Source organism: Lissotriton helveticus, chromosome 8 (assembly GCF_964261635.1).
Source record: "Lissotriton helveticus chromosome 8, aLisHel1.1, whole genome shotgun sequence".
Taxonomy (NCBI): domain Eukaryota; kingdom Metazoa; phylum Chordata; class Amphibia; order Caudata; family Salamandridae; genus Lissotriton; species Lissotriton helveticus.
The window spans coordinates 1059345641-1059360722 of NC_136069.1; the positions used below are offsets into that span (position 1 = coordinate 1059345641).

At 46.5% G+C, this 15082-nt stretch overlaps 1 protein-coding gene across 2 annotated transcripts in view; it reads left to right on the forward strand.

The window, feature by feature from the left end:
- The window catches only part of PRRG1 (proline rich and Gla domain 1), a 339513-nt gene that overhangs the window by 136612 nt on the left and 187819 nt on the right, over positions 1–15082 (forward strand). The window lies entirely within an intron of this gene.

The window sequence follows — 15082 nt, forward strand, 5'->3', positions numbered from 1 at the left end:
ATATTAATTACCCATCATCTAAAACTAATGCACCAGTCGTTCAATGTCATGCACTCACCTGGTCCCAACTGTAGAGACAACACTGGAGCCAATGGTGGTCCTCCTGTCCCACCCGAACACAATGTAAGTCAAGGAACCGAAACCTTAGATCTCGTACAGTCCTCCTGGGGGAAGAGGGGTTGGAATAAAATAAGACTTGCGATACTGGATCTGCTCAGCAGCTGAACAACACTGCGTAACAGGATTGGTCACTTCTGAGACAAGCTGCGTTTGCGAGGTAGATGTGCACTTAACCAGAACCCCTGGCTTTGTGATGATGCAATGCACTGGAAATAACAAGAGGAGGCAGTTACCATCAATACACTAACAAGTCTTTACATACAATCAATATGTCTTAACTTTAATGACACAAACTTGCAAGTTTAATCAGCTGCTTGGCATGAGAGCAGAAATTCAAAAATCACTGATTGGAGTGTGGCACTCCTAGGAATAAACTTGAAATACAGATTGAAGTTATTGGCACTCCCAAGGACACACTCTGAACAAAGGTTGGAGTGACGTACACTCCGTGGGATACCCTCAGAGCAAAGGTTGGATTCTTATATCCTTGATAGGTGACATTTCTATTATCAAGATTGTAGGGAGTATGAACACACAAGAAGAGTTGTAGTAATTCACAGAGAGGATATGGAGGAAAAGTCTATAGTCTTTAAAGATGGGGATACTCGGTCCTGGTTACTATTGTAGGGGGTTTAGTGCACAGTCCCCTTAAGTTTGAAGATGTTCTTGAGGTTTTGACATGGGGAGTCTGGAGTAGCTGTGCTGGAGGGAGCGAGTAGGAAGACGACAAGGGAGTGGGTGCCACGGGAACCACCTGTTCGGATGTGCTTTAAGGAGACTGGAGCACTTCTTGATACTGGCAGGATTCTTCAGGCGAGTGGGAAGGGTGAAGCTTATTCTGCAGGGAGCAAGGCCAAGCCTTGATTTGGGTTTTGGTGGGGTTTATCTACTCACTTGGTGATGTAATGGTTGTTTCTAGATCACATGGGGTACATGACTATCTGAAAGATTCTCGAACCCTTGGTAAAACACGTTAGTACACTCTCTTTGACTTTACAGAAGGGCAGGTGCAACTTGTTGTTCGGAACCAAATAAAGAAAACTAATGTATTGTTTTCGCTCAAACGTGCATATTGGAAAATAACACCGAGGCCCCAGAAACAGCGAGAACAAGGCTGCCTTTGGCCCATGGGAATGAGGGTGAAGCTTGCAGGGATTTAATGGAAAACCACACCAAGGCCCTAGGAACAGCGAGAGCAGGTAATTCATTGGTTCACTGGATTTAGGGAATACTTGCAGGGTCTCAAGCATAATGGAAATTGTGATTGCTGAGGAAGCATCGGGCATGAGGGATGCTGGTGGCGCATCAGGCATGAGGGATGCTGGGGAAACATCGGCCATGAGCGAGCTGGGGGAACATCAGTCATGATATCATAGCTTGTGATAGGGCACCATAGGAATAAGGCAACATGAGTCCTGTGCTCTAGGCCACTGCCCAGAGGAGACAAGGGGGTTGTGTTGGAGAGTGAGCAGGTGGGGGGTCATGACATAAGGTTCCTAGACTGCGGGGTACATGTAGTCTGCCTAAGTTATCATTCTCTTCCCTAGGCCTTCAGATGGCCCACCACTGGGTTTATGAATATTGTCTAGTATCATAGGGTGGATGACAGCCTGAATGATGGGACATAGTGTTGCTCTTTCTCCCCCACCATAGATGAACTGGCAGAACCTTAGATGGGAGACCTGCTCTGGATTCATAGGAAAGGCACCCTGCAAGTTTAACCTGGCACAGACTACTTCCAATGGAACGTATCTAGATGGTGAACACTCTCCATCTTGAAATGTCTGTATATTAACTGGGTTGTTAACTTAAAGGCTTAAAACGGGGAGAAGCCCCTCCTTCTTGGTCAAGTACATGTAGATCTCTAAAACTTAACCACAAAGGAATGACAGTTGATGGAAATGTTGCTTGTTTTTCCATGGAACATAATTCTTTTTGGCCATATGGGGTTGTACAACGTTTTGGTAAAGCTGTCTTGAAACTCTGTACAATCAATAGGGCACAAGCAACAAAGGAGTTCTCTCACAGCCTGTGGAAGAACGACTGAACCCTACCTCGACCTTTGCATGAGAAGACGTCTGGCGTACTTGCCCTCCAAATGGGAAGAACCGGGCGAATCTCTTCTGGTTTTTGCCAAAATAAATATCTCCTCAGCATCTGCATATTCTGGCACCTTGGAACATGCCATGGGTGAACAACCATCCTCTGCCACATGCAGTCCTCCACAACTTTGTGCGAACACCTTACACATGAAGGACTGAGTTTTCTTCAGTGCTGTAAAAATGTTTGTTTCTTGAGGAATGGTTCTATTAAAAGTATAACCTTGGCGACCTGGATAGGCCTCAGAAGTGTCTGTTTACTCCAAATTGCAGACCCCCCTAATCCGGATGGAGCATCGCCTCTTGGTGGAGGTGACATAGTTTTCGTTTCACCGATGACCCAGGGTCGTCTGTGATCACCCAAGATAATCATCAGTTCTTTTGGATGCACTGATTAGTCCCTTTAGCCACGTCGGCCATGTTTATTTTTAATCAGCTGACCACACACCAAGAGTACATTTGAGTGGCATGCCTTCAAGATTTGTCTATTCCTATTTTAGGATATTGAGAGAACTTCCTGTTGACCTGCTCCCCACAGATTCACCCTGTTGGAAGCTTGGGCTGGTAACTTGTCGGTTGTGGAAGTCATCGGACGTAGGTGGGGCGGTAGGAAAAACTTGATTGAGAGGAGCTGGCCGTGGATCTCTGGCGAGCCTGTGGGTGCTCTGCTCGTGCTAGTTAACAAATAAAATGGTGAATTGCCTGTCCGCAAATGGTAAGCAGAGCTCTGCCACTCCTTGCGTTTGTGCCTTTGTTGGTGTGCTGCAGATGTGCTCCATGAACACATCTGGGACCTTGGACGCAGAGAACTGCGTCCCTTGTGAAGGCCAAACTGTTCTGACTTGGGTCTCCCCAGCCTACTACACTCTGTGCAAGTCCAATTTGCACTCTGGTAACCTGAATACAAAATGATGAACCAGAAAACCAATCATGTTAGGCAATGTTAAAACCAATTTTATAACATATATAAATAACACTATAAATCTATTTTAGCGCCATGCTATCTCAAGACCATTCATTAGAAAAGATGCTCTTCGCCGGTTGTCACAGCAACAAAGAATGAGTTTGAAAGACTTGAAGATCAGGACTTTTTAGGACAACATGGTAGTGGATTGGCTGTTTGGGCCACATGATCTTCCTGTTGTTCACTTCTTAGGGTTTATAAATAAATGGTGTGTGCAGTAAAGATGAACATAAACCGCCAGTCCTGTCATAGAACTGCTTGAGTACGCCATCATATAAATACCAGGTGTGCGGTTCCTGATGCACACATGAGGAATGCGCACTCCAACAAATTAGAACTGCAGACAACCTGTACTGTTTACAAGTTTTTTTCTAGATAATTTCTTGCCATGTTACATTTCCCTTTATGTTTAAAAAAATTTTATATAGATTTTTAAAATGCAGGGCTAGTCTGCTCTTAGCCCCGGACATATAATCATTCTACTTTTGCTCTTTAATCCACCCGATCAACGCCAAACAAACTATAAAATATAGTTGACTCTTAGGGTTTAGGAATACATGGGCTATAAATTATGAAAACTTTAGTATCCATCTGGAGTTGCTCTCTTAGACACACCAAGATGTTGCAACTTAGGAAAAATGGATAGAATGCCTCTTGATTTATTGTCCAACTGCTCACTTGGATCCTCTCCAGGTTGAGTAGGTTAGCATGTGCTCCATGATTGAATTTGCACCTTAATTGCAATCCACCAGTAGTGTGTGCTGCCTTCCCTTTCCCTGCTAGTTCCTAGTTTCTCAAGAAACTTGTTGCTGCCCCCACCTGGGCGAATAGGACTGTTTAATCTCTATTAATGACTGGCGGCTGGCCTAGTAGAGTACAGAGGATCAACCCCGCCTCCCCAAAAAAAGGCGGAAGTTATTTTTGTAACTATTTAATTCCTTTTCCCATCCTCAGTAACTTTGATCTCTGATCCGGGACTAACCAAATTCTCTTTAGCGTTACTACAATAGCAGGCACGCTGCAGGAAGTGCTAAATGTGATATTATCTATTCTAGATCCATATGCTGTTCATTATTTTGTCATCTTGTGGTAGGATCCGGAGCTTGTCTTTGGTGAAAAAAAGCTTTACTTTTTGGTGTCGACTATAGGCTGAGCCAACAATACTCCCTATGAGGTTAAGTATAATTGCACGGAGCCCCAGTATGTATCCAGAATTCCTGTATTCTTTGAGTTTCTTTTGATGAACACCTAGAACTGTTCTGAGTATATCACCAGGGCCAAACTTGCCGTAGCGGGCTTCGGGTGTTTGTTCAGGAGACTGGAAGTGTGCGGGTGGGTTTTGCAGCAGTAGGGGCCGGTTTTGCGGCCCTGGACATTACCCTCAGATTGCTTACTCTCCATGTGTAGCCTCTGCACACTGTCAACATACAGAGTTCTCGCACCTGTTTCAAGGTTCATTTCTCACCACAGAAAGGTCTCAAACATCTTTACTGTTCTGTGAATCATCTGTTGGTGGCTAGCTTAGAATTCTCTGGTTAAGCGATTGCATCTCATTTGCGAGCCGCTCCCTCCTGCTTCTCAAGACATTGCTGCAATTCTGCATACCGTAGTGTACCATCTTCCAATTACTTTACGGCCATCTTCACTTTTGTTGAAGTGTCTGCACAATCTACCTTCTTGATTTACTTTATTCAGATTTCCATTTGCCCCCATTTTGGTTTCTAAGTTCCTCGATCTCTTGTTCAATTTGTCGCATTGGGCGTGCATTTTCTCTATGGTTGCCAGAAGTGATTTTACCCCTTCTGTCTCTTCTACTGCAACCGAGGGCAATTTGCTCGAGCCAGAGATCTTCATTGAACGAAATTTTCAGGGGGTGTAATATTTTAAGCTTGCTTCAGAGCAGACCTTCTCACCCCCGCAGGCATTTCCTTTTGTGATTTCCTCATGCTGAGTGCTGCAATGACCTTGGAAACATTGGCTTCCTTTCAGTTGTTGATTCAAACTCGCATGTATGTGTGTGAAGTGAATGTGGGGCACAAGGATGCACGTCCTCCACCAGCTCTAGAACCTGTGCCTACGTAGATGAAAGCTGTATGTAGCATGGCTGCCTCTTCTCGGTGCGATTAACGATTGAGTGTTTAGGTTGTCCCTCTTGGTAGGGAAATGGTGGTTCACCAATATTGACCTCACACCTCAAATAACATGTCCTGCCCGGGCAAGGTTGCAGGTTCATTGGTGAGTCTTTGTTCTAGATCGGTATAATCTACTCCCCCAGTTTCTTCCTTTGCTTATGTCGAGGCTGGTTCCCCCAACAAAGTTATTTTCGAAGCCCTCTACAACCCAATCATGGTGTTCACCATATTTCCTCTGTGTGGCTATGGGAAGACTATCTATCCAGTGATTTATTTTTCCACTCACACCAACTCGTTCAAGTTACTTCTCAGCTCGGAATGAACTCCAGTGTTTCTGCCAGGGTCTTGTGCTGCGGACAAAAATCCTCATTCGCTGTAGTAAGAAGGCCTGCGGGCAGCGAGACTGCTCGCAGAGCTCCAGTCAAGCCCTCTTTCATCTTGCAAAGACCACCCCATTCCCCCTATTTATTTTTTTTTTAAATAAATTAAAAGGCAGCACTTTTTAGTTCACAGTTAAGATGCACAAATTTGCCAAAGTCTTTTTAATTGTATCATTGCTGTGTATATTTCATCAGCTCTGTTGCGATTTGATTTAAACCCAGTGCTAGAAGACAGGGGATTTCTCTGGATCCCAGTTCAGGTATTTGTACGCTGGAGCTTGGATCTGGCCATCCAAAGGAAACATGCTGGATTTCTCCTGGTGACATTTTCAGACACCGGAACATAAGCCAGCAGTGCCTACCAGTTTTCTGCATTCCATTCGGAACAGCAGGAATGCAGGCTTCTCGGGGGGGCTTTCTAATTTTAATATCCTGCTGGGCCTTAAACAAAGGCCTAAATTAAATGGTCATAAGCCCTCCTTTTGTTTAAGTGTCATCCTGGCTGGATATCACCTGGAGTTTAACGCCTAAACACCAATACAATGGAAGGAAACAAAGGTGCACATCTTATCACAAGTACTCAGGAGAAGCTATGATTTGGAGACAGATTTTTAACTTTGTTCAACTCCCTATGTAAGAGATTTGCATGCACAGTAAGAATGCTAGATGTATTTGTATGAGTGATTACACAGATATTGATTTACATTGCACCTACTAATTTTTAATTCTTTTATAGCGCTACTCATTTCACTTGTAGTGTGTCAGAGCGCTTTACATCTCTCACACACACACACACACACAGTAAATCCTGCAAGCATCTATATCAGTGTACAGGAAATGTTACATAAGACAATGAGGGTTATGTAGTGTAGGAATCACATATCCATCCATACTTGTAGACATAGTATGTTAAGAGTGAATGGTCGGAGAAACACAAAACCAGGATAGTAAACGTTATGCAGTGATTGTGGTTGTATGTACTAACAAGACTTTATTACTTCCCAAAGGCCCCCTTCTTGGCAATTTTAGAACAACACAGATTAAGAAAAAGCACAATAAGGATCTAAACCAATGTCCTTTGTTCGCATTCAGCTCCTTGATGCCGATAAACAGATCTCTCTGCTATATAAGAAGCCTTGCAACGTGCGAATTGGAAGTGACAAAATGATCTCCACTTCATAAGCAGTAGCCCACTTACCTATTTTATGTTATGTTTGGAATTTAGTACAGTGCCCGACTCTTCCTCGGAAGGGCATCTCAGTCCTTAGAAAGCAGGACAAAAGCTCTGTGCCATTAAAAGAGCCAGGTCGTCAGATGTTTTTTAAAACTTGAAAACTCAGTGCAATCCCTCATGTGGAAGGGGAGCTGGTTCCAAAGGAGTGGGGCAAGGTATGAAAAAGAACTGCCACCATATTTTAACGTTCAAATACGATGTGGTTGAAGCAGAAGCTGATTGTTGGATCTAAGGTTTCTTTGAGGGCAGCGGGAGACTAATTTATCCTGCATATACCTGAGTCCCCTGCCTGACCTAGCTTTGAAGGTCAGGCAGAGTAATTTAAAGATTGCTCTTTTCTTTATAGGCAACCAGTGCAGGGACCTAAGAAGGGGGACAGACGGAGTGCCTGGTGGCTGTTTATTCTACAGCCTCGCCGCCGTGTTTTGCACTACCTGTAGTTTAGATATAAGAGATTTGTTGGATGCTACGAGTAACGCATTGCCATAATCCAGGTGACTAATTAAAAGTGCCCGGACTAAGGTCTTCCTAGAGGACATGGGAAGCCACTGGAATATCTTCTTAAGAAGGCGCATTACCCCCAAAATACTAGCCACAAGTGGCTGTGACTTGCTCTTTCATCAATAGTTTATCTATCAGAAAGCCTAGATTTCTTACTGTATTTTTGGAAGGGGCGCCTGGCCAAGTTCCATGGGCCACCAGTCCGATGTCCGTAGAGACACATTCAGCTGAAGACAATTTAGAGACCGCAATGTTTCTCATACATGTGGTGAAGCAGGTTTTGACCTGTGGAGAAGCAGGTTTTGACCTGCTCTACCTCAGGTCCAAGAGCAATAATCAGTTGTGAGTCATCAGCATATGAGAGTATTTCAAAACCAAAACGCTTGCCCAGCTGAGCCAGAGGGGAGATATAGTTATTACAAAGCGTGGAGCTCAAAGCTGAGCCCTGAGGCACTCCCCTTTCTAGGGACAAAGTCTTAGATTGGAAAGGACCAAGTATGATTTTTTTGTGTCCTGTCCTTAAGGAAGTCTCTTAGCCAGTTCAAGGCAATACCGTGTTTGCCCATCTCAAAACATGCGTTGAATGAGAATGGGATGAGATATGGTATCAAATGCTGCTGACAAATTGGGCAGGACCAGCATCATGGGTGTACCTGCATCTAAAGAGACACTAAGTGAATCGACTACCACTACCAGAGTGGTTTCTGTACTGTGAGCTGGGCGAATGCCTGATTGAGAGTTATCAAGCAGATGATGTTTTTCTAAGTGAGAGGAAAGTTGCCATGAGATTCTAGTAGCTTGCTAATCAAGGGCAATAGGGAAATAGGACAGTAGTTTGACACGTCCATAGGATTGGCCGAAGGCTTTTTTAAATGGGAGTAACAAAAGCGGTTTTCCAATCTTTCGGCAGTGTTGCGATTGCAAGGATGGATTTCATAGAGCTGTGACCGGTAGAGCAAGAGAACTGGATAGCAAAGCTATTATATGAGGGGGGCAGAGATCATGCCGGAGACCCTGATTTTGTTTTAGTTAGAGAATCTAGTACTTGAACGTGTGTAATAGGTTTAAGTCTTTCTAGTACAGCCTGAAAACTGCTTCCTGACTCCTTGTCCTGATTTATATATGTGGATGCCAATGGATCATTGTGGAAATTACTATAGATATTCTCTATTTTTGTTTCAAAATAGGAAGCCATTGAGTCAGTGTTTGGGAGGTTGTGCTAACTGAGCTGCAAGCAAGCAGGTTGGTGTGCTCCTTTTATAACTTTAAACCGCTCTTTTGGCGAATTACCAGCCAGATCAATTCTACCTATGGTGTAAAGTCTTCTAGCTGATTTGATTTTTTCTTTGTATTGGTGCCTGTGAAGGATGTCTTTTGAAGCTCTCCATCTACATTCTAGCTCCTTGCAGTTTGATTTGATAATTTTTAAATCTGCCGTATACCACGGGTGTTCACTCTAGTTGATTTAGTTGTACAGGTTTTGTGTGTGATGTTACTATCAAGTGCTCCACATAGGACCCTTAGAATATATCCCAAACGGCATTAATGTTTAATATATTATCGATGTCTGGAGTTTTAAACACCACTTGAAAGCTGGCTGCAGATAGCTGCTTCCAGCATCTAGCTGCAACTTTTTTTCCTGCACCAGATATTGAAGGGCAATACTCAGGGCCGGTCCTAGAACTTCTGGGGCCCCGGGCGAAAGGGAGGATGTGAGGCCCCTTTAATTTGCATGTAAAACCCAGTCGCGGCTAGCATGACTCGCGGGTGGGAGGTCTCGCAGGGGTTATTTAAAAAATTAAATAAACTTACCTTCCCAGGTCTCGTGTCATCTCTGCTCCTGACCTGCTCTTTTTCTTTCCTGCCTCTGGCAGGAACAGGAAGCAGGCAGCCTCCCTCCCCAATGGCAGCATTGTGATTGGTTGGGACGCCGACCAGCCAGGCGCCTATGGGGAGGCCGTTTTCTCCATGTAGGGTGCATTGGTGCCTACATGGAGAAAGGCCAGAGTGTGCATGACTGGTTAGGTCGGTCCCGGAGGGCCGACCAAACAGTCAGGGCCCTTAGCAGGGGGCAAGGCACTCCTCCCCTGCCCTAAAGCAGACCCGCCTGCCCCCAACCAAACACTTCTGCTTTCTCGCAGTGTGATTAGCAGAAACATAAAATGGTAGTTTTTGCATTTTATATTTCTGCTTCTCACTCTGCGAGAAAGCAGTGGGGTGACGCTCATCCGCCCTAGTGGAGTCACTGAAGTATGCCCGAGCAGATGACATTTGCGGCGGAAGTCGCTGCGGCCACGAGGCGCCCCATGCTGAATTGCCGCTCCTCTCCTTTCACAAAGTGAGCAAGTGCCTGCTGTTAAAGTAATTCAAGAATAGGTGTGTAGTAATGCCTTGAAATAGAAAAGCGACGCCCTTCAGATGTACACTAAGCAGACCAGAGACCCTGCCTGCATGCGCCACAGTCTGACTCCGTACTGACTCAGACTCATCGACGGCCGTGGCCCAAGACCGTAAGTACCTGGCACTGTGAGCCTATGTGTGTTTGTAATAGACAGTGATGGTGCCAGTGCAGCGCACAATCACATCAGGTAGCTGCAGTCGTTCCTGCCGGTGTTACTTTAAAGTTGTTACTCTGTAGGGTGACATAGGTGGATTGATCCGATCGAATGTATATATAAATGACACCTGTTCATGTTGTCGGGCCCTCTCTGACATAGGTCCGTCCCCGTTCCCAGTTGGCCCAGGTCACTCACGTGATGTCAGAGGCCCCGAGTTTGCCAGCGGGGAGGGGGGCCTACCACATAGGCTGGCAATCTGTATTTTGTTTTTCTGGTGGCCCGCCCGCCCGGCAGCAGTAGGCACCGGAGGAGTGTGTTGTTTGTTAGGGCTGTGTCCCACGTGGCAGAGAGGCCCTTGATAGACTGATGCTCTAAACAACAGCATCATTAATTTCAAGGGTGGAGCTAGGGAACCCAGTACGAGTCGCCAAAGGCTGGAAGACAGGATTTTGCCGGCCTGCCCATCAACACAGATGTCCAGGCAGGTCCAGGATGTTTTCGTGCCTCAGTTGGGTCTTCACACACCCTGTTTGGGCTGGGTCCTACGTTATTTTATATGTTTTCCTCGTCATCGTTGCTTGATTTTGCGTACTACAAAGGGTCACTCATGGTCGTTGAAATGTCACTCATAATGACACTGAATTATGAAAATTTCACACATAGCAATTTGAAACCTTGGCAGCTAAGATGGAGGCTAAGGTGTCAATTACCCATAGCCAAAAACCTGCTCCCTCAGTGACTGCACGGCATACTCCCACCTGCCCCCACCCACCATTGCCTGGCAGGGGAGCGGTCTGGGGCAAGACACTTCTTTGCGGCCCCAATGGGGGGCTGAGGGGAGAATGACACAACACTTAGAGCAACACCTGTGGAGAAGTGTGGCTCACTGGTTAGAGGAGGCAGACCTGGAAGCAGAGGTCAGCCCAGGACCAGGGTTCAATTCCCGGCTCGGCGGGGTCTTGAGTCCTAAAATGTCCATGGACTCGACAATTCTCGCTCCGGTGCCTACTCGATTCACGGGTTCACACTCTGCGACTCTGGGCAATAGCTTGCTTAATCTCCACAACGGCCCCTCGCGGCGGGATGCCTGGATTTCACCTTGCGGATACCCTGCCGGGGTTATCTCACAGGGGAATACCAGGACGGGTTCCCTAAGCAAGCGCTTAGAAACCGCTTGGTGATTTGCGCTATATAAATTCTTGTACATTTACATTTACAACACCTGGCCACAATTAAGGCAGATTGCCACACTTAACACCTTCGCCCCACACACAAAAGCCAGAAGTGTGATGGCCTGGGAGGCAGGAATGAAGTTGAGGCCCTTTAACAACCGGCCCACATGTCACACCTTTCAGCACCGGCCCATCGGCCAATGCTCGACTGCTTGCCTTCGCAATCCGACCCTGTCCCCAATTACAGGTCAAAGCTGCAAATGCAGACGGGCCTCGCACTACATGTGGGCTGCACAGCCCTGGGGAAAAGGGGCCCCCTCCCTGGGGTTAACAGCCATTAACCAGTGCTGCGAGGCACAGGGGAGGGGGGCCTCTTCTCCTATTCTTACACATGCTTGCGAAGCCCAGAGGAGAGGCAGCCCTTCCCTGGGCCACGCAGTGCTCACCACTGGCGCGAGGCTGGTGGGGAAACACTTTTGCGAGGCCCCCTGTTGATGGGCTGAGCTCGGGGCCCTGGGCAGCCGCCCATGCTGTCCATGCCTAGCGCCGGCCCTGGCAATACTGAATTTGATTAATCTGTCCAAGTGAGAGGTTCAGGTTCGTCAATATATATAGACTTGGAAAATATCAGGTCCAGAGTATGGCCAACAATGTGTGTGAGCCCTGTTTTTATCAAGTGGAGGTCAGGCATTATAAGATTGAACAACAGATTGGCAACGTCTGGGTCACATGCTAGTACAGCATGATAGTCAAAATCTCCGATTAGGAGAAAATTAGCTAAATAGCTAATACAATACAAATTTGTGACTTACATGTTACACAATGTGTTTTGCAGCATGCACATTAAACCTCTATGCTAGCTTGAGTCAAAATTATGGCTGGGCATAACACTGAAAACTCCCTGAACGGCGTTTAAAAAAAATATATTGTTTTTTAGTTTCATATAGCGCGAACTAGACCCAAGACATCGGGTATCAGAGCGCCTTACATGAGCACCGGTTTCGTTACAGATGGACACATTCATTTTTGTTTGGCACGTGGGAGATTAAGCGATTTGCCCAGAATCACAATATGTTGAGCGTTGTTGTCGAGACTCGAACCCGGTCCCCCAGCTTCGAGGTCGCCCGCTCTAGCCATAAGGCTACATCCTCTCCCCCTTTAGCGCCTCCTTTCAGTGGGCTTTGACCCTAGCCATATGGTCATCCTGAACTGAAGCTTCCATCTTTGCAAAGCAAGCTGTCATTTAAACCTCTTAAACTCCTACTCAGTCACTAGTATTCCTATTCCAAGAAAAGTGGCTTTTTCGGTCACACTACGAAACCTGTATCCCCTCCAGTGAATATTAAGGGATAGTCCAGAGTAGACCAGTGCCCGTCCAGTACCACTGTCCCGTAACAAGAGGCAGGAAATCATCCTCACCAGACCGCCTTTCTTTATTGCAACAGAAGAAAGAAAATGGTGACTTTGTGAATAACCAGGAAGCATAATTTGCAATGGACATAAACTCTTCCCCTAACACGTGACCAATGGTACTCAACCTGGCACTCACCGAGCGAGCACATTAGCTTTATAATTGGGAATTACAGCAGAGGCCTACTGCAGCCCTGACCGGATCTCATTGATTATTTAATTGTATTGTTGTTTAATGACCTCGTTCGCTCCCATGCCTTTGAGCAACTGGATAGGAGACATTGATTTCTATTTATTAAGGTCATGAGTAGAACCGCCTTCTCTGTAATTGTGCATTGGATTGACGAGCAGAGGGCTGTATTTACTGTTCTGCAAAATGTTTGCATCCTCAAGAGGACAGGGATGCTTGTGATACACGTGTGTCATCTTCCACTTTCTATACCTCCCATATCTGTGCCCATTTTTGTATTCGCCAAACCAGCGATGCTGCAAAGCATCAGCACAATGAATCTAAAAAACAAGCTTTTGCAATGCAATAGGTCTCGCATTTACGAGATTTTGAGGTATTATTGGCATTGTAAATGACAATGCCTTTTATTTATGTGGTCTTTTTAAAACTGATAAATAAAAGGTATTGTCATTTACAATGCCAATAGCTCAGACTCTTGCAAATGCGAAACCTATTGAATTGCAAAGGCATTCAGTGCCCGTGCTTTACAATTTTTTTAAAAAGAGTCAGGAGAGAGCGTGGCCTGCCTGCAACAGCAGGCAGGACAAAGCTATTTGAGAATATAATGCTCGGAGGCTGTAATTAACGCCTACCGAGTAACAACACATGTAACGGGGGTGTCGCCATGGGAGGTTACAAAATGGGAGAAGGTGGTACTAATGAGGGACTACTAAGCCTATTGACCAGTGAACAGCCACATTTTACAGTGGACAACGACACAAGCCAACGAAAAATATGGGTAGAGAGGGGGCGGAGCTTTAAGTCCCTACCTGAGTACAGCATGCCTCAGAGCAGCGCATGCGCTGCCCAGACTCGACTTAAAAAGGTGGAGCACAACAAGCTTGGAAGACTAAACAAGCATTTGCAATGCAATAGGTCTCGCATTAGGAAAGTGTGAGCTATTGGTATTGTAAATGACAATTTTTTTAATATGTGTTGGCTTTGAAAATATATAAATTAATAGCATTGTTATTCACAAAGCCAATAGCTTACACTTTCCTAATGCGAGTCCTATTGGCTATGGCAATGCTTATTGGTAGCAAGCAAGGACAGTGCTGTTGTGCTGAGTGATGATGTGGTTGGGCTGAGTGATGATGTGGTTGGGCTGAGTGATGTGGTGGTTTATTAGTGATGTGGTGGTTTATTAGTGATGTGGTGGTTCATTAGTGATGTGGTGGTGTATTAGAGTGATGTGGTGGTGTATTAGAATGATGTGGTGGTGTCTCAGAGTGATGTGGTGGTGTCCCCGAGTGATGTGGCGGTGTCCCCGAGTGATGTGGCGGTGTCCCCGAGTGATGTGGCGGTGTCCCCGAGTGATGTGGCGGTGCCCCCGAGTGATGTGGCGGTGTCCCCGAGTGATGTGGCGGTGCCCATGAGTGATGTGGCGGTGCCCCTGAGTGATGTGGTGGTGCCCCTGAGTGATGTGGTGGTGTCCCTGAGTGATGTGGCGCAGCAGCACAGAGACTGAAGCTAAGAACACGCTGGATTGAGTGCTACAAAGCGCATTCAGTTTATCGAAGCACAGAATGATGGAGCCGGGAAAAAGGAAAACACAGGGAGAGTGTATAATGATAGAGGCAGGGAGGGCTGGGGCTTGGACAGCAATCAAGTACGGGGTCGAGATGGCACTGAATTGGAGAACACGGAAAACACCCAGGGCCAAGGAAGGAAGATGCAAGCACACGTGAGAGCAGGCAGATACCAGAGGGCAAAGAGTAGCAAGCAAAACAAGCTCTCGGCATTGCATCTCTGGGACGAGATCGGAGTTCACAGCATGCTGCACAGGCGCAGGCTTCTCAGATGCAATCGCATCTAAGGGGTGAGTGAGGGGACGCAATGAGCCCGATGGTGCAAGCCACCTTTCGTGACGTCACTTCCTGTCGTGACGTCACTTCCGGTGACAGCGTCCCCCACTTCTTTTTTAGGTCGAGCTGGTGTAGCAATGCGAAGCATTGAGTCCCGCGAAGTATCTATTGTTGGCCACTTTCTGGGAATCTGAGACGGGATGTGCACGCACAAGCCCTAGGTGATTTCACCTTGTGGACGCGCACGTACAGCCCTGCGCCGTGCACATCTCAAGTCCCACGTTCCCAGCAAGCCTCTCACAATCGCGCGCACGCTCACACACAGCCACACTCACGCATGCACACACACACACACACGCATGCACACACACAGGCATGCACACACACAGTCACACACACACACAGTCGCACACAGCCACACACGCACACAGCCACACACGCACACAGCCACCCCACCCACCGGGCGCCGCATCACCTG